We start from the raw sequence: 24383 nt of genomic DNA, 5'->3' as shown, positions 1-24383 counted from the left end.
TTAATGTTCAATAAACCTCGGTAGAAAAGACCCAAGCTAAATGAAAATAGTACAATTATAGTTTATACAAGAAATTTTCTTTTTCCTACTTTCACTGGAGGTAAAACCTCTTCTTTAAAAAAATTTTAAAATTTTGATTAACCTTTAAAGCATACTGACTGCCAGGTTCTGAATTAATTATAATTGCTTAATTTGTTTAATCATAATTTAGAAAAGACCTTTCCATAGCTTTCAAAGTCTTTTCCTTTGATTACTAAAATTTGGTAATGGGATTATTAGCCACCCTTATTTTAGGACTGCTAAGAGTTATTTGCACATACCTCAAACCCCACCACCACCACCCTTCCCACATCACCAACCTCCTTCATCAATGCAGCACATCAATTGCATTTGGTGAATACATCTTGGAGAACTGCTGCACCACATGGATTATAGTTCACATTGTAGTTTACACTCTCCCCCAGTACTTTCAGTTGGATATGGCAGGATATATCATGTCTAGCATCTGTCCCTGCAGTATCAAGGAATAACTCCAAGTCCTGAAAATTCCCCCACAACACATCTCTTCTTCCCTCTCCCAGCCCTTAGCAACTACTTTGGCCAATTTCTCCAGAGCAATGCTAGAGATTCTTCCATTACTAGTTACAATAGTTCTATAGTAGAATACCAATAAGTTCACTCTAATCCATATTTTATCTCTCCATCCTGTGGACCCTGGAATGGTGATGTCCACTCCATCTCTAAATTGATAGGGCACTTAGATCCCACATGATTGATGTATGTGACTCTCTTGCTTGGAGTTGTAGCCACTCTCAGTTTCTCTGGTGTTGTGGTTGACCATCTTCACCCCCTTGTTAGCTGACCTGGGTAAGTCAAATGAACTGGAGAGGAGTTGCAACTCTGCTGAGATTCAGGGCCCAGTTGGCACATGGGCAATCTGGAGATTCAAGTCTCCTGGGTATACACAATCACAGGTTCAGTAAAAGTGACAGAAGAGATATTTGTGGAAAGATCATATCTCAATCCAACTCCATCACATTCAGGAATACAAATTCAAAAGTGGGCCCACTGACAAGGCACTGAACTCCAGTTCAACTGCCATGATCATAGAACCTGTGTGTCTCCATAGCGCTCAGGAGCACCAGTACCTGGGGTTGTATCTACTTTGGTTGTTTCAGGGATTCTGCTGAGTTATGCATAAGTGTGACCCCTCTGATGACCTCTTGACTCTTTTTTGAAGACTCTTAGTCATATAAACTCATTTGTCTATACCATTTCCCCCTTATATTTAAGGGTTTTTTTAGTTGTATCTCTAGTTGGTGATTGGTAGTAATCCTTTGGTGGCAGGGAGACTCATCCCTGGGAGTCATGTCCCACACTGGGGGGAAGGTAATGCATTGGCAGGCTAAGTTTGACTTAGAGAGTGGTCATGTTAGAGCAACATGGAGGCTCTCAGGAGTTAACTGTTCAGCACTCTGCAGCTCTAGGCTTAGTTCAGATTTCAGGCACACAGGCTCATGAGCACGGTCATCCATATTGAAGACTCATAATTGGACGATCCTTCTTCACTGGTCTTTGCCCTTGCATTCGGTGGATTATTGCTCTTCCATTGGGGAATGTGACAGAGCTCTCCTGGCTAGGAACTTGATGGGGGACATATGACTGAGAGGGAGTTCTCCAAGGCATGTGTATAGGGTATATAAAAATGTTTGGATACTCATCAGGTATTTTCACACTAGTTTTTACATTCAGATTTCTATATGACCTTTCCATCCTGCTGTTACTGGATTTTGTCTAGGTTCTTGACTATGCTGCAGAAATGAATTTCAAGAGAATGTTAGGTGAGTTAGGCCAATAATTTGTTCAGGTTGGGAAGGATGAGGAATGGGAGAAAATAACAAATCAGGGTTCCAAGGTAGAAAAGAAGGGATTGAAAAGTGTTAAACTGATTTACAGACTACAATTCTCCATTACAGATTATAAATCCCCAGGTTTACTTGCATAGTGATCCGAGCTAGGGAGAAGACAGCCAGAGTCAGGGTCCAAAGATGAGAGAGTGCACAAGAGAGAGAGACTAGGACTGGGGCCTGCCTTTTGAACTGTTGATCATCCCACCCCTTCACTAATGGCAAGGGAGGATTTCCAGCTGTTTACCATTTTGATTGCTTATTTCTCCCATCAATCTCCCATGAGGGAACAATGATACAGTCCTTGGGGAATATTCTTGACTTCTCCTGGTTTCCAGAGGAAGTCATTCTGAGTGGCAGAATCTTGGGGAGGGTCTTCCAGTAGCCATCTTGTGGTTATTGGTGTCCATATGGACTTCTTGCTAGGTTCCAGATCTGCCTATTGATTCCCTATCTTACTAGCTGGCTTCACTGCTTAGCCTAATTTGGGCTCCAGGAATATTCATTCATATATATAAGTGCCTATTTATTTTTAACAATTTCAATGAGCTCTTTCATTTGTTAATATATTACCATCCAGATGTATGAAAATATATGTTGAGCAAATAGACAGAAACAAATAGTTAGACACAAAAACACAACTCACTAAATTTACTTATGATTTTCATTCTCTTACAAAATAAGTTTAACTACAACATAACATTATATTCAAAAGATCTCTTTGAAGACTATTTCTAATTATTCTAATCTGTATTGTGACCATGCAATTTTGCATTGGAAATTTCATTCTTTAGTTATTGGGTTATAACCAAATTGTACCCAATGTGTTAAAATACAATCTACATAATTTTCCTTTAGCTCAGAATTTTGCATTTAGCCTGGTTTGACTTTAGCAGATTTTGAATAAGTAACATTAATTCCAGTATGAATGCTAAATATTCCAGATTATTAAGTCTCAAGGAAAACTGGTTTCTTCTCATGACTTGCTGCTTTCAGAATTATTGAGGTTCAAGGTGGAAGGCCCCCCAAGATCCAGTCCTCAGAGATAACAGCACTCTGGTGGCTGATGGACTGGAATAGTGAATGCCCAACCCAATTCACCAAGGATTTCCATTGCATAGACTCAAAGGTAATGGGGGCCCTCTGGGCTCTTGCCCAGAGTAGGTAAACTAGGGTCCATACTTACATAATGATAAGAGAAAGCACAGTTATTAAAACTAGTGGAGAGATGGGCTCAAATGTATCCTTCTCCAATCCATGGATATCAGATGTTTCCATGCATTCAAATAGGGGTGAATAGAGTAGCTACCATTACAAAGGTCAGGCCAACCCTAAAACAACCATAAACAAAGGCAAACAGTTTAGAATTACCATCAAAATAGAAGGTCTAGGGAAGAAAGTAGACTTAAATTAATCATATGCAAGAGTAAATTCAGTTTAGGATTACCATTACTATAGCTAATAAACACAAGGGTGAGGTTAAACCTGAAGTAACCATAAACAGAGGTAAATTAGTCTACCATCACAATAGTAGGTGTAATGGAGAAACTAGTTTCAAAATAATCATAATCAATGGGAAATTCAGTTTATAATTTCCATTACTATAGCAAGCATAAACAAGGGTGATGTTTGCCCTGAAATAACCATAAAAAAAGGTAAATTAGTCTAAGATTACCATTAGGGTAGCAGGTCTAGGCTAAATCCACTCAGTTAAAGCAATTTCAGATTTTGCTGTTTTATAATATAAAGGCACCTATATAATGATCTTAAATTTTAGTTACTATTTTATTAATAGTAAGCTTTCACTTTAAAATCAAATTGGACTCTTTCAAATATTAACTAAGCAACTAAAATAATTTTATTAGTAACATTAATGTAGTTAAGTTTTCCTACTTTTAAAGCAATTGAAATAATTCCATTTATGATTTCTTTTATATATCATTTCCAATTGCAAGGTAGAATTGACATTTAAAGACTCATTTTTAGGTTGTCTTTCACTATTATCTAATTTGTAACAGATGAACCCCAAATCTGATTTATGATTTCCTAGGCATGAGCAGATTAGAAAAGAAGAGATAATTTTATACCTTAGCATAAGAAAAGACTTGAGGGAAGCCATTTTCCAGGAACTTTTTAATATTATTTTTTGTTATTGTTTTTTAAAAGATACATAGATCAAACAAAATGTTACATTAAAAAGTATAAGCAAGATGACGCAACAAAAAGAAACACAGATTCCTGTGCTGCTGACAACAGAAGCGGACAAAGAAGATGCAGCAAACAGACACAGAGAACAGACAACCAGGGTGGGGGGGAGGGGAGAGAAATAAATAAATAAATCTTAGAAAAAAGTATGAGGTTCCCTTATACCCCACTCCTCACACCCCCACTCCTCCCATATCAACAGCCTCTTTCATCAGTGTGGCACATTCATTGCATTCGTGAATACATTTTGGAGAACTGCTACACTGCATGATTGTAGTTTACATTATAGTTTACAGTCTCCCCCAGTCCATTCAGTGAGTTATGGCAGGATATAATATGTCCTGTATCCGTCCCTGCAATATCATTCAGGACAAATCCAAGCCCCAAAAATGCCCATGTATCACACCTCTTCTTACCTCTCCCTGTCCTCAGCAACTCCCATGGCCACTTTCTCCACATCAGTTTCCTCTTCTACAGGGGAAATGTTTATTAAATGGCATAGATCTTGATTCTCCATTCACTCCCCTTATTAGGCACAACCAAGCCTAGAGTGTTCCAGAGTTCAGGCCAGGACTGAGTAATTCACTCCCATTTAAGTTATTTAAGAAACTAAAAATCTTTCCTGCTGAAGCAGGATAGTAAGATAAGGAATCAATAGTTGGATCTGGAACCTGGCAAGAAGTCCACATGGGTATCAATAACCCCAGGATGGCTTCTGGAAGACCCCCTTCCCCAAGATTCTGCCACTCAGAAGAAGACTCCCCCCAGAAGACAGGAGAAGCCCCAGGTAGTCCTGAAGGACTTTTTCATTAGGCCCTCATGGGAGAATGATGGGAGGGATAATCAATCAAAATAGTAAACAGCTGGAACTTCTCCCCTGCCATTAGCAAAGGGATAGTTAATAGTTTAAGAAGGCAGGTACAGGGCCTGAGCTCTCTCTCTCATGCACTCTCTTGTCTGTGACCCCTGTTCTTGCCCTTTGTGCACTGCTCTCACCATGTTTCCTCTGCCATGTGGCCACTCAAGTAAACCTACAGATATATAATCTATAATGGGAAAATTTAGCCTGTAAATCAGTCTGCTTTATCAATTTTCAATTCTCTCCTTTCTACCTGGGACCCCTGATCTCTTTTTTTCTCACATTTCTCAGACCTCCATGCCTGAATAAATTACTGGACTAACTCATCCTACATGCTCTTGAAATTTATTTCTGCAGCATAATCAAGAACCTAGTCAAAATCCAATAAAATATTTCATAAGCCAGTCTGGGAGTTTATTAGTGAGTGAAACTATTGCCTACAGATTTTTAATGCCTTTCTTTGGTTCTCCATTTTACACAGGTTCAACTGAAAGCCCCCACAGAATGTAATACCAGTATGGAAGGGGCCAGGGCACAAGAATTTTCCATGTCTGTGCCACATGCCCAAGCTTGTGAGATCTGACCCCAGCCAGGATGGCTGAGTGATAGGGCAGTGGCTCTAATTAGAATCCTGCCAAGACAGAGACTCCCTAGCAGAGCCTTCTCACTTCATCCCCCATGTAGCTGGGTGTGGTCAGATAGGAAAATCACTTGAAAAGGTGGGAGGGGCGTTGGCAGAGCCAAAATGGATTCCATGGGAGTTCCATTCCCCAGGGGTGTCACAGGCCAGGGTAGTCTTGCATAGTTAACCTTTACCCATGTTTTACCTTCCTACTTCTTGCTACTGAATTTCTCCTTACAGATGACAGGTTTGTGTTAGAATGTCTTAAAAACTGTGAAACTGGGAAAATATCTTTGCTAACAAGGAAGTTATTATCTCAGGTCCCCAAGGCCTGTTAGCTAGGACAATTAATTGTTAATAATTTAATAGCCTTTTTTCTTTTAAAAAAATATTTAATAGTCTTTTGATGGCTGGTCTAACTGGGAAACTCATATACAGTAAAATCATAAAACTAGGATGGCTTTAAGGACCTCTGTATGAATAGGAAGAAGCTTTCTGACCTTTCTCTGAGGAAGGAGCAATAATTGAGGAAGGAGAAATATTTGGCTTGGCATCTTCAGGTTGAAATCTATTAGGCCCATCTCCCAAGTCCAGAATGGCCCCAGGAATGCCCAGCAGCAGGGGCTCTGTGATTCCTGGGATGGCAGAAATCAGAGAGCAGACAAATGTTTCCTGAAATGCAACTCTGTTTGGGTAATCATGCAGTCAGTCTTGGACTCTGAAATTTCAAAGGTGCTGAGAACCAGAGCAGTAAATTCTGAATGGACCCATTCCTTGGGCCCTTCCAGAAGGCAACCAAATATCCCTTGAGACAAATATCTCAGGCACTCTGATTTGGAGTAACTGCTCAGAATGTCTCCCACCAACTCTACTTAGGCACATTGATCTTATTGCCAGAAATCCCCCATAGGGACACCTGTAGGCCAGGCAGGTTCTAAAAAGTTTTTATTATCAGGATGCTGGTACAGAGCATCAGCTCCAAATTATGTGGAGTGGTGAATGTTTTAGTCAGACTAGGACTCTGGTATGCCTGGTTAATTGATTAAAACATGCATCTTCATTCTTCCAAGAATAATGAGCATGGTCTCAGCCCATCAGTAAACTCACCATAAGAGTATCTTCTCAAGAATCAAGAAAATTTGCCTGCTGCTGGTCCATATGTCCACAGTATAGCCAAGAGCAGCTTCTGTATGGGACCCTGAATTCCAATTAGACCAGTGTAAGAAAAGAAAACATGTTGGAAATTTGGACCCGAAGGGTATCGGGAATGAAAGAAAGAGAAAAGGGGGAAGGAAACAAAGAGCAAGAATGAGTGAGAGAGCTGGGACCAGGGTGTCTGCAACGAATAACTCTTCAGACAACTTTATTTTTTACAAGGGGCTCTCTATATACCCCAGTCTACGTGACAACAAGCAGGAACATGTAGCCTATGTGACAACAAGCAGCAACATGCAGTTAACTATCAGCATTACCTATAGTCTAAGGAATTTTTAAAAAATCTAATCTCAAGGTCCAAAGTCTAAGTGTTCTATTCACTAAAAAAGATATGTGCTCATCTTTTCTTTCAGCCTTTAACAGCTTCATCCCATTTGCTGGGAACTCTTAATTACTGCATTCCTTAGGTTGCAAGCATAGGGATGGAGACAGCACATCTCTCCTTGTGAGGCCACTGTGCCTCAGTTTCCAACAACAAAAAAAAATAGATCCAAAGCCCAGAAACCTCATGTTTTGTCTCCTTAAAGAAATAAGGAAATAAACCTCAAACTTTGAATAACTCCCTTTTAGAAACAGCCTTCTTAGTTTAACCTCGGTTGTGCCTATACAAGGAGTGAATAATGATCAAGATAAAAAAAAACTCAGGTGCCATCAATTAAATTAAAAATGTCCCTAGAAATGCTAAGGGTATAAAATTCTTCTGTTTTAATCTGTGCTAAACTATGTGTTCAATTTTGAATCTGTGTGTAACATCATCAGTTTTCCTGTGAATTATATTTCAGATTTGGGGTTCACCTGTTACAAATTGGTTAACGGAGAAAGGTAATCTGAAAATCAATCTTTAAATGTCAATACTGTCTTGCAAGTGGATTTAATGCATAAATCACAAGTAGAATTTATTCAGTTTCTAGAAAAGCAGAGAGACTTTGCAAAGTTGTTATTAATAAAATTCTTGTGATTTAGTTAATAAAGGTATTACTAGCAAAAAGTAACTTAATTGTGGTGAAACCTGTCTGGAAGACACCTCAATGTGCATATTCAAGTAGTGGTAATGAAAAATTACCTTGATTCCATTGGGAATCTTCAGTTTTCATTTTTTAAAAATGAAAGTATTTTTTCCTCTACTACCAAAGTAAAATACCTATGTAATTAATGTCTTCATGCTAAAAATGTAAAAGTAAAAAGCAAAGTACAAAAAAGTTCATTTGATATGTTACACATTGCATTGGAAGTGTTTAAAAGATGCATAAAAATCAAGAGATAGACTTTAGCATTGTCAGAGTCTCTTGTGCATTCAAACCAGGCCTTCAATAACTGCAGATTGTCTTTCCATTTGAGTTATTGGCCAGGTTGGTCACTAACCCCTAAAACAATAAAGGTATCTACTACATCTGTGGTTGTAGCCTTGAAGACAATGGAGATTATGTTGCAGTTTCAAACTCATGCAGAAGCCAATGATGGCTCAATATAGCCAGATGTACAATGGATATCGCCTCCAGACTGGCACTGTTTCATAGTGCCAAAGGGTGCTATGCACAGGGCCAGTGAAATACTGGAACCTACTTTCCTAGCTTCTTTCTAGGGCAAATGGTACTGCAGCTTGCTGGCCGTGTGAAGAACACACAAAGTGGAACAATGATCAGAATACTGTAGAACTTAAAAACAGTTGGCATTATAGCCTGCCCCCATGAAGACATAACATGTAACATAATGCAAACCTGGAATTTAAATCTCTTAATTGCAGCTCAAAGAAAAACTTATGCATTAGGTAGTATATTAATTAGTATTCAGTACTGTACCTGTATCCTATTCTAGATATATGCCTGATTATAGTGATATATTTTCTATTCTAAATCATATGCAGAAAAACAATAAACATGTTAAAAGTCCTTGTAAATTACATTTTTAAGTTGTTAATGAATGTGCTTAACTCAGGTCTCCTTCCTAGCCCTTATTAAACTTAAAGGAATATCCAGCTTGGTGCACTAGTCCTGAGTGAAGCCAGCTGTACAAGAAAGTACCAGCTCACTAAAAGCACCTGACAAGATGTATGAATGCCAGTTATTGGATAGCCTGAAAAAGCTCTTCAAGAAATAGAGCTAAGCGGTATCTACATCAAAGTCAGCTGTTCCTCTAACTCTAACCCAAATGCATATTGCTTGGGGAGGAGGCAAACCAGACAGCCCTTTAAGAAGCCTTGCTCTTTTCATATCCTTTAACTTAACTAAAAGGACAATGTCTCTTCCCATTCAACTAAAGGAAGAATACTCTTTCCCACCAACTTCAGGAAAATGCAGTCTTTGCAGGCACCTGGTCTTTTCTACTTCTATGGTCCCGCATTCTCTTAGTAGGACTATATTCTCAGAATTCTAATTGTCTATTTCTTCCAGAATCAACATCTAGTTAGCCATATGCAGACTTCATCCACCTTTGCCCAGGATGCCAGATCCATCTTCCTCCAACTGAGATAGAATAGCAGGAGAGTTTTAAACCTTGTCAGGTAGGGCCTATGCCCCTAACCATCAGGAAGTACCTACAGAAGAATGATCATCTCCCTTCAGGACCCCTTTAAGATTAAAGGTGTAAACTCTCTGAGAGGGTGGGGGAATGAAGCAGGCTAGTAAGATAGGAAATAAATAGATCTGGAACCTGGCAGAGAGTTCACATGGACATCAATAACCCCAAGATGGCTGATAGAAGACCCCCATCCCCACAATTATGACACTCAGAAGACTTCCTCCAGAAGCCAGGAGAAGCCCTGGATATTCCCCAAGGACTTTATCATTGGGCCCGCTTGGGAGACTGATGAAAAAAATAAGCAATCTAAATAGTGAACAGCTGGAATTCCTCCTGTGCCATTAACAAAGGGATGGGATAATCAACAGTTCAAAAAGCAGGTGTCAGGTGGCCTGAGGTCTCTCTCTCTTACACTCTCTTTCCTGTGGACTCATTCCTGCACTCTGTGCACCACTCTCACCATTTTCCCTCTGCCATGTGGCCATGCAAGTAAACCCGGAGATTTATCATCTATAAGGGGAAATTGTAGCCTGTAAATCAGCCTGCTTTATCACTTTTCAGCCCCTTCCTTTCTATCTGGGGCCCCTGATCTGTTACTTTCTCCCATTTCTCATCCCTCTCTACCTGAAGAAATTACTGACCTAACTTGCCCGATAAGCTCTTGAAATTTATTTCTGCAGCATAGTCAAGAACATAGTCAAAATACAGTAATATTGCCATATCAGGAATCATCTGAGACTCCTCTTGGTTGATGCTTCTTGTGTGGCTTCAGACCTCTTCCATCCTCCCCTGGGGTGAAGCCCTGTCAGTTGGAATGGTGAAGCAGCTTGGGACCAGGTTTCTGCTGATGTGGAGCCTGAATTTGGATGGCTTCATTGTGACAATACCTTTAATGGCAACAACTAAAAATTAAGCCTGTCTCAGACTCTAGGCCTGTCAGTCATTACCTTCTCCATCTCAGCAGCATGGTCTCAATTTTTTAAAGCTGAGAAGGCTTTTACTGAAAGGGAATTAATGAGACAACAACCACCAAGATGGAAGTGGAGTAAGGAGTTCTTAGAGTCATCTGCTACAGGGCAGTTAGTAAACACCAAGAGCTATCTGGAACTATCTCAAGCCCCAGTATAGGAGCTCCTGAAGAACAGAAGAGCATCCTGCAACATCCTTGAAGCAATGGAAGGAAGGGACTGCTCATTTGCAAAGGAGATTCATAAGTAAAGTGCTCCATGCCATGGAGGCTGATGCCTATCCTCCACTGGAAGGACAAGCCTACTCAGGAGCTGCTCTGTTGTGGAAATTGAAAGCTCCACTTCTTAAAAATGTGTGAGGAAGAGATAGTTGGGCACCAACTTCATCTACTGCTGAGTAAACTCAGCAGGCTGAGGTTTAATCCTAAGAACAGCTAAAGTTTGAACCTGTCCAAGTCAGAAAAAGGTCTGTAGCTGCTATCTTAACTTCATGCCTGGCATGAGGGTAAGTGAAGTAGACTGAAAATCACAGTGCTGGTAGAGACCAGCTTCTTTCCATTCAGATAAGATTGAATCTCTAGCATAAGCCCCAATGAATTTGGTAGTGAGTAAGCTGGGGGGACCTGCACCAGCCTTTCTGGGATATTACTGGCCATGCCATGGAGGCTAGTGACTATCCTACTTTACCAGCACAAGCAACCATAGATGCTATTCTGTGGCAGGAATTAGAAGTTCCATTTCTGAAAAACAGGGGAGGAAGAGACAGTTGATGATTGAATTCAGGTTCTGATTAGTAAATTTGGCTGGCTAAAGTGTAACACTAAGAACAGTTAAAGTTCAACACTGTCCAAGTTGGAAAGAGGCCAGTAGTGGCCATTTTGCATCCACCCACAGCATGAGGGGAAGCCAGCAGGCTGACCAAAAATGACAGTGATGGTAGGAACCAGTTTCTTTCACCCAGATCACCAGGCAGCCCCAACCTAGGCTTCAGCCCTACCTCAGGCAGGGAGGAGGATGAAAGGTCCTGCAACAGCCTATCCAGGTAACTGCTAGTACATTTGCCTGTCACAGATTGAGTAATCTATTGGGTACCTATGAATATCTTGGACCAATACTGCATAGATTGTCACCCACACCTACTGCACCATCTCCACCCCAGGAAGGGGAGAAAGGGGTGTAAGGCTTCATCAGTCTCTCTGGGCAACTACAGTCTAGGTCTGCATTACTTGAATTATTCCACACATCTCTGACTCTGTACCTACCCCTGGCAAAGGAGAAAGTTGGGAGAAGATTCACTGGTCCCTGGAGCAATGAGGGCAGCTTAAGCCTCCACAGCTCATAACACCAAATACATCCTTGCCTCCTACTGCACAACCAGCAAGGGAGAAAGGGCAGGAAGCCCTAAACTAAAGAGAAAAGCTCCATCTGGAATAAATATATCTAGTAAGCCAGATACCAAGACACCAATAAAAAATTTGCAATCCACACAAAGAAACAAGAAGATATGGCCCAGTAAAAGGAAAAAGAGAAGCCTCCAGATGACATAAAAGAGTTGAGACAACTAATCATATATGTTCAAACAAATATCCTTAATAAATTCAATGGGATGGCTAAAGAGATTAAGAAGACATTGGATGAGCACAAAGAAGAATTTGAAAGCATACATAGAAAAATAGCAGATCTTATGTGAATGAAAGGCACAATAAATGAAATTTAAAAATCAGTAGAATTATATAATAGCATATTTGAGGAGGCAGAAGAAAAGATTGGTGAGTTTGAAGAAATGGCCTCTGAAAGTGAAAATACAAATGAACAGATGAAGAAAAGAATGGAAAAATTTGAACAAGTTCTCAGGAAATTAAATGACAGCAAAAGACGTGCACACATACATGTCATGGGAGTCTAAGGAGAAGAGAAGGGAAAGGGGGCAGAAGAAGTATTTGAGGAAATAGTGGTAGAAAATTTCCCAGACTTTTTGAAGGACATAGATATCCATGTTGAAGAAGCGCAATGTACTCCCATCCAAAAAATCTGAATAGACCAACTCCAAGACACATACTAATCAGGATGTGAAATGCCAAAGACAAAGATAGAATTCTGAGAACAGCAAGAGAAAACAATACATAACATATATGGGATACCCAATAAGATTAAGTGCAGATTTCTCACCAGAAACCATGAAAGAAAGGAGACAGTGCTTTTGATATATTTAAGATACTACAAGAGGGCAAGGCAAGAGACTGATCCAAAATGCTATGGACCTACTACCCATTATGACAGCTATTAGCCAGATATGGCTATTGACCTCTTGAAATATAGCTAGTCTGAGTTGAGATGCCCTATACATGTAAAATATACACTGGATTTTTGAAGACTTAGTGCAACAACCAAAAAAGAATATAAAGAATCTCACTGATATTTTTTATATTCATTACATGTTAAAATGATAGTATTTTGGTTATGTGGGACTAATTAAAGTGTGCTATTAAAATTAATTTTTGTGGCTAATTAAAGTTTATTACTAAAATTAAAAAAAAAAAAGAGAGAAACTTCAAAGCCAAGAGTCTTATATCTGGCAAAAATGAGGGCAAATATAGAATATTCACAGAGAAATAGAAACTGAGAATTTCTAACCAACAAAGTTTATTCATAGGAAATACTAAAGGGTGTGGTAGAGCCTGAAAAGAAGACAGAATAGACATGGAAGAGATTCTAGAAATGAAGATTATATCAATAAAATAACACAGTGTCAAGAGTGGTGAAAATGAAATTTGACAAATAAAACTCAAAGAGTCAGAATAAGCTTAATCAATGATGTAAAGCAATGATATTGAGAAAACTGCAACTCAGCGTTAAAAGAAATAAAAAGTGGCCTAAATAACGAAGGATATTCGATGCTCTTGGATTAAAGGACTAAACATGATTAAGATGTCAACTCTACTCAAATTGATATACAGTTTCAATGCAATCCTGATAAAAATTCCACCAGCATTTTTTTATTTGAAAACAATATTATCCAACTTATTTGTAAGAGTAAGAGGTCTTGAATAGCCAGAAACATTTAAAAAGGAAAATCAAGTGCTCTTCTCCAGACTTTAAATCATTTTACCTAGCTATAGTGGTAAAAACAGCATGGTACTTACATAAAGACAGACATATAGAGCAATGGAACCAACTTGATGGTTCAGAAACAGACCCTCACGTGTTTGGTTCAGTGATTTTTGAATAGCCTGTCAAAATGACAGGGGATGTGGCTGAAAATGGTATTCTAGTTATGTAAGTGCCAACTGACAGAATGCTGCAGAATAATCTATGAACTGAACAGCACAGTAAACTAAGAGGTGGATGAGAATTGTAGTTTATGGTACAGATGCAACAGTGTCCTTTTTTAGCTAGAGCAAATTACGTCACTATTTCAGGGTGGTAGGAGTGTGGAGAAGCTTGGGAAAATTACAACTGGAGTGACCTATGGACTGTGGTTAGCAGTATTAATGTAATATTCTTCCATCTATGCCAAAGATATACTGTGTTGATAATGGGTCAGTATGGAAAACGTGTGCCAAATATAAACTATGGACATGGTAATAATCAGATTATATTATTTTACCTATAACATATGTTCCATCACAGTGTGGTGTGTTGCTAGAGGGGTATTGTTTCAGAATTCTGCACATATACATGATTGCTTTATATGTTTACAATTTCTGTCATAAAAATATTTTTTTAAAAAGGTGGTTTAAGGGAAAAATTATCCTAGATTATTCTCTAGCATTCTGTCAATTGGCATATACATAACTCGACTACCATTTTCAGTCACATCTCCATTTATAAACTAGCTGTTACTCACTGTGTTACCATTCACTATATATTTCCACACTTTTACAGTAAGGCTAATTAAAACTTCTACATACATTAAATATCAGTAGTCCACTCAGTCCTCCTCTTGTTTTCTTTAAGAATCCACCACCTAGCACCAGGTCTTGGAGATATTGTCCAATAATTTCTTCTAGAAATTTTATGGTTCTTGATTTTATTTTTAGTTTTTTGATGTATTTTGAGTTAATTTTTATATAAGGTGTGAGATAGGGGTCCTCTTTCCTCTCTTAGCTATGGATATCCAATTATTTAGCATCATATGTTGAATGGATTGTTCTGCCCAAGCAATGTGAGTTTGACAGGCTAGTCAAAAATCACTTGACCATACATGTGAGAGTCTGTTTCTGAACCATAGATTTGGTTCCATTGGTGTATTGTGTCTGTCTTTAAGTCAGTATCAAGCTGTTTTTACAACTATAGGTAGGTATTATGATTTAAAGTCTGGAAATGATGGTTCACATTTCCTTTTTATGATGTTTCTTCCTATTTGCTATTCAGGACTCCTTACCATAAAAAATAAATTTAATCATCATGTTTTCAAATTTTTTCTTTAATGGTGGTGGAATTTTTATTGTGATTGCATTAAATCTGTATATCAATTTGAGTAGAATTGACATCTTAATGATATTTAGTCTTCCAATCCATGAGCATGGAATGTTCTTCCAGTTATTTAGGTCACTTTTGATTTCTTTTAACACTGAGTTGCTGTTTTCTGAATACAAGTGCTTTACATCATTGATTAAGTTTATTCCTGGTTACTTGAGTTTTATGTGTCATATTTTGACAGTTTTAGTTCCTTTTATTGATATAATCTTCATTTCTAGACTCTCTTCCAGGCCCCACTCTCCTGTCTTTACACCCTTTTAGTATTTCCTGAAAATCTTGTCTCTTAGAAATTCTCTCAGTTTCTGTTTGTCTGTGAAAATTCTAATCTTGCCCTCATTTTTTAAAGACAGTTTTGATGGATATAAAATTCTTGGCTGGAAGTTTTCTCTTGTAGTAGCTTATATATATATCAGATAATTGCCTTCTTGCCTTCATGGTTTCTGGTGAGAAATCAGCACTTAATATTATTGGATATCACTTATATGTTATGTAATGCTTTTCTCTTGCTGCTCTCAGAATTCTCTCTTTGTCTTTGGCATGTCATATTCTGATGAGTATGTATCTTAGAGTTGGTCTATTCAGATTTCTTTCAGATGGGAGTGCACTGTGCTTCTTGGACAAGGATATCTATGTCCTTCAATAGAGTTTGGAAATTTTCTGCCATTATTTCTTCAGCTATTCCTTCTGCCCCTTTCCCTTTCTCCTCTCTTTCCGAGACACCCATGACACATATGTTTGCATGCATTTTGTTGTCATTTAGATCCCTGAGACCTTGTTCAATTTTTTTCCATTCTTTTCTTCATTTGTTCATTTGTACCTTCAGTTTCAGAGGCCATTTCTTCAAGCTCACCAATCCTTTCTTCTATCTCCTCAAATCTGCTGTTATATGATTCCAAGTTTTTTTTAAAAATTTCATTTATTGCACCTTTCATTCCCATAAAATCTGCTATTTTTCTATATATGCTTTTAAATTCTTCTTTGTGCTTATCCAATGTCTTCTTTATATCCTTAATCTCTTTAACCATCTCATTGAATTTATTAAGGAGATTTGTTTCAACATCTATGATTAGTTGTCTCAACTCCTTTATGTCATCTGAGGTTTCACTTTTTCCTTTAATTGTGCCATAGCTTCCTGTTTCTTATGGATTGTAATTTTTTTATTGGTACCTTTCATCTGGTTTACCAGACTATCTATTTTGATTGGAGTTTTTCTCTTTAGTTTAGGGATTCCTGTCCTTTCTCCCTTGCTGGTTGTGCAGTAGGAGCCAAGGTTGTAGTTGGTGCTATAAACTGTGGAGGCTCAAGCTGCCTCAGCAGACTTGCAAGTCTTACCCTGTTTTTCATTGGACTTACCCTGGCCAGCTATCAGGGAGGTGAGGAAGGTCAATTACCACACCAGGGAGCCAAGAGTGCTTACTACTGCAAACAGAATTGCATCCATCATCCATGTGGAATCTAAGCCCCCCTCTTTATTTAAAATTTATTTTTTATTTATTTCTCTCCCCTCCCCCCCAACACCCCCGTTGTCTGCTCTCTGTGTCAATTTGCTGTGTGTTCTTCTTTGCCTGCTTCTGTTGTTGTCAGCAGCACGGGAATGTGTGTTTCTTTTTGTTGCACCATCTTGTGTGTCTGCTCTCTCTGTGTGCAGGGCCATTCCTGGTAGGCTGAACTTTCTTTCACCCTGGGTGGCTCTCCTTATGAGGTGCACTCCTTGCACATAGGGCTCCCCTAAGCAGGGACAACCCTGGTTGGCACGGCACTCCTTGTGCGCATCAGCACTGCGCATGGGCCAGCTCCACATGGTTCAAGGAGGCCCAGGGTTTGAACCATGGACCTCCCATGTGGTAGATGGACACTCTATCCACTGGGCCAAGTCTGCTTCCCTAAGCCCCCTCTCAATATAGAGGTGGAGTGGACATAACCATCCCTGGGCCTGCAGGATGGAGGAATAGAGTATGGATTAGAGTGGACTTACTGATATTCTACTATGGAACTATTGTTATTAGTAATGGAAGAATTTGGAGCATTGATGTGGAGAAAGTGGCCATGGTAGCTGCTGAGGGTAGGGAAAGGGAAGAAGGGATATGATGTGGGAGCATTTTCAGGACTTGGAGTTGTCCTGGGTGGTACAACAGAGACAGTTGCTGGACATTGTATGTCCTGCCATGGCCCACTGAGTAGACTGGGGGAGAGAGTAAACTACAGTGTAGACTGTTGTCCATGTGGTACAGCAGTGCACCAAAATGCATTCACCAAATGCAATGAATGTCCCACAATGATGAAAGAGTTTGTTGGTGTGGGAGGAGTGGAGTGAGGGCAATGGGGTAATGAGGACCTCTTATAATTTTCAATGTAATATTAAAAAAATAAAGAGAGAAAAAAGTTCAGTTGCATTTCTATACACTACTTGTGAGTAACCTGAAGAGGAAATCAGAAAAAGAATTCTGTTTACCATAGTGAATAAAGAATCAAAAGTTTAGGAATAAACTTAACCTAGGACCTAAAGAAACTGTACACAGACTACTACAAAGCATTGCTAAAAGAAATCAAAGAAGACCTAAGTAAATGGAAGGACATTCTGTTTTCATAAATTGTAATACTAAATATTATTAAGATGTCAATTCTAGCCAAACTGATTTACAGATTCAATGCAGGTGCAATAAAAATTCCAAAAACCTTTTTTGCAGATATAGAAAAATAATTTATCTAATTTATTTCAAAGGGCAAGGGGCCCTGAATAACCAAAAAAATATTTTTAAAAGAAGAAAATGACTATAGAGTACTCTCATCCCCTTGCTTTAAAGCATAATTTTTAGCTACAGAGGTAATAAAAATAGCATGGTACTGGCACAAATAAAGACAAACTGACCAATGGAATCCAATTGTGAGTTCAGAAACTGACCCTACATCTATGGTCATGTGATTTTCTAAAAGAATGTTCAATTCATGCAGCTGGGTGAGAGCAGTCTAATCATCACAGATATTCATATCTAAAAGAAATAAAGAGGGTCACTATCTCACACTTGATTTAAAAAATATAAAAGATACAAATATAATACTTCTAGAAGAAAATGTAGGAAAACATGTTCAAGATATTAGGGTGATTGTTTCTTAAATCATATACCAAAAGCATGAGCGATGAAAGAAAAAAGATAGATAAAGGAGACCTCCTCAAAATTAAACACTTCTGTGCTTCAGATTACTTTGTTTAAAAGGTGAAAAGACAGCCTACCCAATTGGGAGAAAATGTTTGGAAAACACATATCTGATAAGGGTTTGATTTGCATGTTATATAAAGAGTTCTTACAACTCAAGATAAAGAGACAAGGAACACCATTTAAAAATAGACAAAAGACTTTAACTGACATGTTTCCAAAGACAAAATACAAGTAGCAAAAATCACATGAAAAGATATTCAGCATCATTAGCTATTAGGGAATTACAGATCATAACTACCCTGAGATATCATTTCTCTCTTTACAGAATGGTCATTATTTTATTTTTATTTTTATTTTTATTTTTGTAAATATTTATTTTATTTATTTATCCCCCTTGCCACTTGCACACTGTCTGCTTTCTGTGTCCATTCACTGTGCCTTCTTCTGTGTCTGCTTGTGTCTCCCTTTGTTGTGTCATCTTACTGCACCAGCTCTCTGTGGGCATGGGCCATCATCTCACCATGGGTGCAGGTTGCCAGCTCTCCGTGGATAAAAGATGTCAGCTCTCCATGGGTGTGGGCCAGCTTTGCCTTCACAAGAATGCCCTACGAAGAGAACCTCCCCTATGGTAGATGGGAGCCCAATCAGTTGAGCCACATCTGCTTTTGGAATGGTCTCGATTTTAAAAACAGAAAACTACAAGGACTGTGGAAGATGTGGAGAAATAGCAACACTCGTTCACTATTGGTGGGAATGCAAAATGGTGCAGCTTTTGTGGAAGACAGGTAGTTCCTTGGGAAGGTAAATATATGATCTGGCAATTCCACTACTAGGAATATATTCAGAAGTGAATGCAAGACTGTGAACAGACATTTGCACACAGATGTTCATAGTGGCATTATTCATAATTGGTAAAAGATTGAAACAACCCAAGTGCCTGTCAACTGAGGAATGGATAAACAAAATGGGGTATATGCATGTGATGGAATACTACCCATCCATAGGAAGAAATGACGTCAGTATGCTTATGACAACATTGATGAACCTTGAGGACATTATGTTGAAAGAAATAAACACACAAAAGAACAAATATTGTATGGTCTCAGTAATATGAACTGAGTATAATGAATAAACTCCCAGAGCTAAAGTATAGGTTACTAGGAGATAATATAAGGGTTCAGAGTGGAGAGCTGAATGTATGTAGAATGAGTTTTGTTTGAGTAAAGGTTTTTATTTTTTTTAAAGTTTTAGATGACATAAATAATTTTACATGGTGAAATGACAAAGACCAATGGGAAGGGATGGTCCAGCAGTGAGCCTTTGATGCTGGTAGCTGTGCTTGTGAGCCTGTGTGCCTGGGTAAGAACTAGGCCTAGAGCTGCAGGGTGCCTAAGAGTTACCTCCTGAGAGCCTCCAGGTTGCTCAAATGTGGCCACTCTCAAAGCCAAACTCAACATGTAAATGCATTACCTTCCCCCCAGCGTTGGACATGACTCCCGGGAATGAGTCTCCCTGGTACCAAGGGATTGCTACCAAGTACCAGCTGATGCTGTAACTAGAAAACCACCTTGAATAAAAGGGTCAACTCAGACCAGCAGAATATCTCAGCCTACATGTACTATCAGGAGTTAAAAATGCTTTTTGACCTTGAATAAAAGGGGGAAATGGAAAGGACAAATGAGTTTATAAGGCTAAGATCTCCAAAATAGAGCTGGGAGGTCATCAGAGAGGTTGCCCTTATGCACACCTCAGCAGAGTGCCAGAGACAGCTAAAGTAGATACAACCCCAGATATTGGTTCTCCTGAGGGCTACAGAGACCCACAGTTCTATGGTCATGGCAGATGGAGTTCAGAGCCATGTCAGTTGGCCCTACTTTGGAGTTTGTGTTCCTAAATGTGATGGAGTTGGACTCAGATGTAATCTTTGTTCACAAGCCCCTCCTGTTACTTTTCCCAGATATGTGGTTGGCACTGGGGTTTATTTTATACTCAGAGGACCTGAATCTCTGGACTGTCCATGTGATAACCAAATCATGAGTCTCAGTGGACTTACAACTCCTACCCTCTGGTTTGTTGGTCTTGCACCAGCCAGCTTACAAGGAGGTGAAGAAGGTCAACCACCATGCCACAAGGGTGCCTACAACTGAAAGAAGAATTGTGCCCATCATCCATGTGGAATCTAAGGCCTCTCTTGATATAGATGTGGAGTGGACATAACCATTCCTGGGTCCACAGGATGGAGTAGAGTATGGATTGGAGTGGACTTACTGATATTCTATTCTAGAACTATTATGATTAGTAATAGAAGAAAATGTAGCATTGATGAGGAGAAAGTGGTCACAGTAGCTGCTGAGGGTAGGGAGAAGGAAGAAGGGATATGATGTGGGGGCATTTTCAGGACTTGGAGTTATTCTGGGTGGTACTGCAGGGACAGTTGCTAGACATTGTATGTCCTGCCATGGCCCACTAGGTGGACTAGGGGAAAGTGTAAACTATAATGTAAACCATTATCCATGTGGTGTAGCAGTGCTGGAAAATGTATTCACAAATGCAATGAATGTCCCATGATGATGAAAGTGGTTGTTAATATGGGAGGAGTGGCATGAGGGGGTTTGGGGTTATATGGGGACCTCATATTTTTTGAATGTAACATTTAAAAGAAAATAAAGAAAAAAAGTCAAGATCAAATAATTCATGCTATGCTTTTTTTCTACATATCCTTTGATAAAATCAGAGCCATCTGGTGTTGGAGCACCACCTTCCTTCTCAATTTTAGTGTCTACAGTCCCAGAAGCAAACCCAATAACCACTGTTTTATTTGTTGAATCTGTCTTCAGTTTCTCAGCAATAGATGCACAAACAGCAACAATCTCATCACTTTCAAAGTCATAGTCCAGAACTGATTTTGTTGAAAAACTTGATACTTTTTCTGATGATTCACTCTTTTTAATATTCTGTGCCACTTTCTCCTGCTTTTGAAGTGTTCCTGCTAAGAAAAGTCTTCTTTCCATATTTCAGGGTTCATTGGATAGATATGAAGGGCTACTTGAAAACTTTGGAATACTTTATCAATGTTGTCCTTTGGCTTTCTGTCATATTGCTCTATTACCCATCCTAATAATCTTCATTTCTAAACTTCAAATCCCTCCCTTTATTTTTCCTTTCAGACTGTAGCATCCAATTTAGCATCTCTTGCAAGTCTGGTAAGATTTTCTACCAGTTTTTGGTAACATATTCTATCAGTTTTTGTTTGACTGTGTAGATTGTGAACTCACCTTCATTTTTGAAGGACAGCTTTGCTGGCTACAGAATTCTTGGCTGGCAATTTTCCTCTTTTAGTACCTTAAGTACATCATACCAATTTCTTCTCTCCTCCATGGTTTCTGATGAGAGATCATCACTTAATCTTATTGAGTTTCCCTTGCATGTGATAACTTGTTTTTCTCTTGCTGCTTTCAGAATCTTCTCTTTATCTCTGACATTTGTCATTCTGAATTATAGGTGTCTCAGGGTAGGTCTATTCAGGGTTATTCTATCTGGGTGTGTTGTCTTTCTTGGATGTTGATATTTATGTCTTTCATAAGGGTTGGGAAGTTCTAAGTCATTATTTCCTCAGATTTTCTTTCTGCTCCTTTTCCACTCTCTTCTCCTTCTGTGACACTGATAATGTGAATATTATGTGCATTTTGCATTGTCTTTCAATACCCTGAGGCTCTGTTCCATTTTTTCCATTCTCTTCTCTTTCTGTTCTCCTGTCTTTTCCAGTTCAGATGTCCTTTCTTCAGAATCACTAATTTTACACAAAATGTAAGATAAGGAATGTAGTTGGTAGTAATATTTTACATAGTTTGTAAAAAATGTTTCACACCAATGCAAAGAGTTGGTGGAGGAGTGATGTATGAGATCCCTGTGTGATGTTATGTATGTTTATTTCATAAATTTGCAATCTTTACTCTACACTTGTTGCTTATGTGTGTTCATGTATGAATGGTATACTTCAATAAAAGTTAAAATATAAAAATAATTTTTTAAAAATCACTAACTTTGTCCTCACACAACTCAAATATTGTCTTATGTGCTTCTAATATATTTTTAATCTCATCCATCATGTTTTCATTCCTATAAGGTCAGTTACTTTTCTTTGCAAGCCTTCAAATTGTCCTTTATGCTCTCCCAGTGTCTTCATAATATTCTTTATTTCTTTAGTCATATTTTCTTTAAATTCTTTGAAAGAATGTAGGAGAGTTGTGTGATTAATACTGATTAATTGTATTAAATCCTGTATATCTTTAGGATATTTGGTTTGTTCTTATGGTTGGGTCATCTCTTCCTGCTTCCTACTATTGATTGTGAATTTTTGCTGATGTTTAGGTATGTGATTTTGTTGATGTATTTATTCTAACAGCTAATTTCTCTCTCTTCCCTACTTTTATCCACATCTCTTCTTTGCTGTTTGGTCCAATATTCTCAGTCTTTAAAATTGCCCAGTTAATGTTTTCAAAATTAGACCAGGTGCTTACTAGTGGGGCACAGATTTTCTTCCAGTGGTTGGATACAGAAAGTTCAAGCTGTTTTTATCCATGCAATTTCCAGACAAGCCAGAAGATGATATGAGCCAATGCACCTTTCCAGGAAGGTGTTTCAGTCTGGGCTTTCCTGTGTTGCTATGTTGAATCTTCAGATCAGAGATCCAAAGCAGGTTCTGCCGGCCAAATTCACCAAAGAAAAACACCTCAACTCTCCCTCCCTTTTTCCCCTGAAACAGCTGACAGGGAAGAAGATGTCTGTTTCCCTCTCAGGAAGATGGCAACAGACTAACAGGCAGAGCTGAGTGCTCTCACAAAAACAATGGAGAAAGAACAAAAAGCTGCCCAAGGAATCTGCTTTGGGGGTCAGCATACCAGGAAAGTGCTACACAATTCCCAGGACGGTGAAGGGACAAAGTCAAAGGAGCAGAAAAGACATAACTTAGTTGCCAAGCCCCCATGGCAGTCAGGAAGGGCTCCCATCCCCCATCCCTATGGTAATAAGCTGGGGTAAAACCCCAGTCTCACTAATATAAGCTTTAAGAAATAAAATCAGTGGTTTATGGGCAGGGGCAAGGATGGGAGTGGAACTGAGTGCAAAATGACTCAAGAAAATACTCAGAAATGATAAAGCCAGCCTGTCTTGACTGAGATGATAGTTACATGGAACTGCAGTCATTACAATTATAATCTGTGGATTTTAATGTTGATTAAAACTCAATAAACTTGATTTAAAAGTCCTCAGTACATAGGGAAGAATTGTGATTAATATGCAACTCAGACCAAAATATGTATATCTGAAGAAAGTTGTGCAATTTGGGTTAAAATTCAGCAAGGATAAACTCTGTAAACTTGCTCTCCTGAGTTTCAAAGCTTAAAAATAAGATTGAAGTGCTAAAGAAGCACATTGAAAAGATACCCACAGGTTCTATGGTCATGGCAGATGGAGTTCACTGCCATGTCAGTTGACCCATCTTTGGAGTTGGTGTTTCTGCATGATGGAGCTGGACTCAGATGTGATCTCTTTTCACAAGCCTTTCATGCTACTTTACTGGAATTGTAGTTGGTGCTGGGGTTTAAGATATATCTAGGGGATTTGAATCTCTGGACTGACAATATGATAGCCAGGCCCTGAGCCTCAACAGACTTCAACTCCTACACTCTGATTTATTGGACTTACCCCACTCAGCTAACATGGATTTGAAGAATGTCAACCACCACACCATGGAGCCTAGAGTGCCTACAACTTAAAGCAAGAGGATTGCATCCAGTTTCCATGTGGAATTGAAGCCACCTCTTGACAAAGATGTGGAATGGACACAACCAAGCCAAGGTCCACAGGAAGGAGGAATACAGTAAGGATTAGAGTGGACTTAATGATATTCTATTCATGAACTATTGTGGTTAATAATCGAGAAAATGTGGCATTGGTGTGGAAAAAGTGGCCATGGTGGCTGCTGGGTGCGGGGAATGGGAGGAAGAGATGAGATGTGGAGGCATTTTTGGGACTTGGAGTTGTCATGGGTGGTGATCCAGGGACAATTGCCGGACATTGTATGTCCTCCCATGGCCCACTGGATGGTACATGGGAGAGTGTGGACTATGGTGTGGACCATTGGCCATGGGGTGCAGTGATGCCCAGAGATGTACTCACCAGATGCAATGGATGTGTCAAGATGATGGGGGTGAGTGTTACTGTGGGGTGAGTGGTGGGATGGGGGCGGTGGGGGTGAAAGGGGACCTCATATTTTTTGAATGTAATATTTTTTTTAAAAATGAATAAATAAAATAAAATTTTAAAAAAAGCACATTGAAATAAACCTAGGCAATTATTTGCATTACCTAAATGTAGAAATGATAATAAGATACATAAAAGGATACAAAAATACTCTAGAGATAGATTATTTTGTTGTGTTTAAGTTTG

The sequence above is a fragment of the Dasypus novemcinctus genome, chromosome 6, assembly GCF_030445035.2.
Source record: "Dasypus novemcinctus isolate mDasNov1 chromosome 6, mDasNov1.1.hap2, whole genome shotgun sequence".
Taxonomy (NCBI): Eukaryota; Metazoa; Chordata; class Mammalia; order Cingulata; family Dasypodidae; genus Dasypus; species Dasypus novemcinctus.
Note: the sequence above shows the minus strand (reverse complement) of the source record.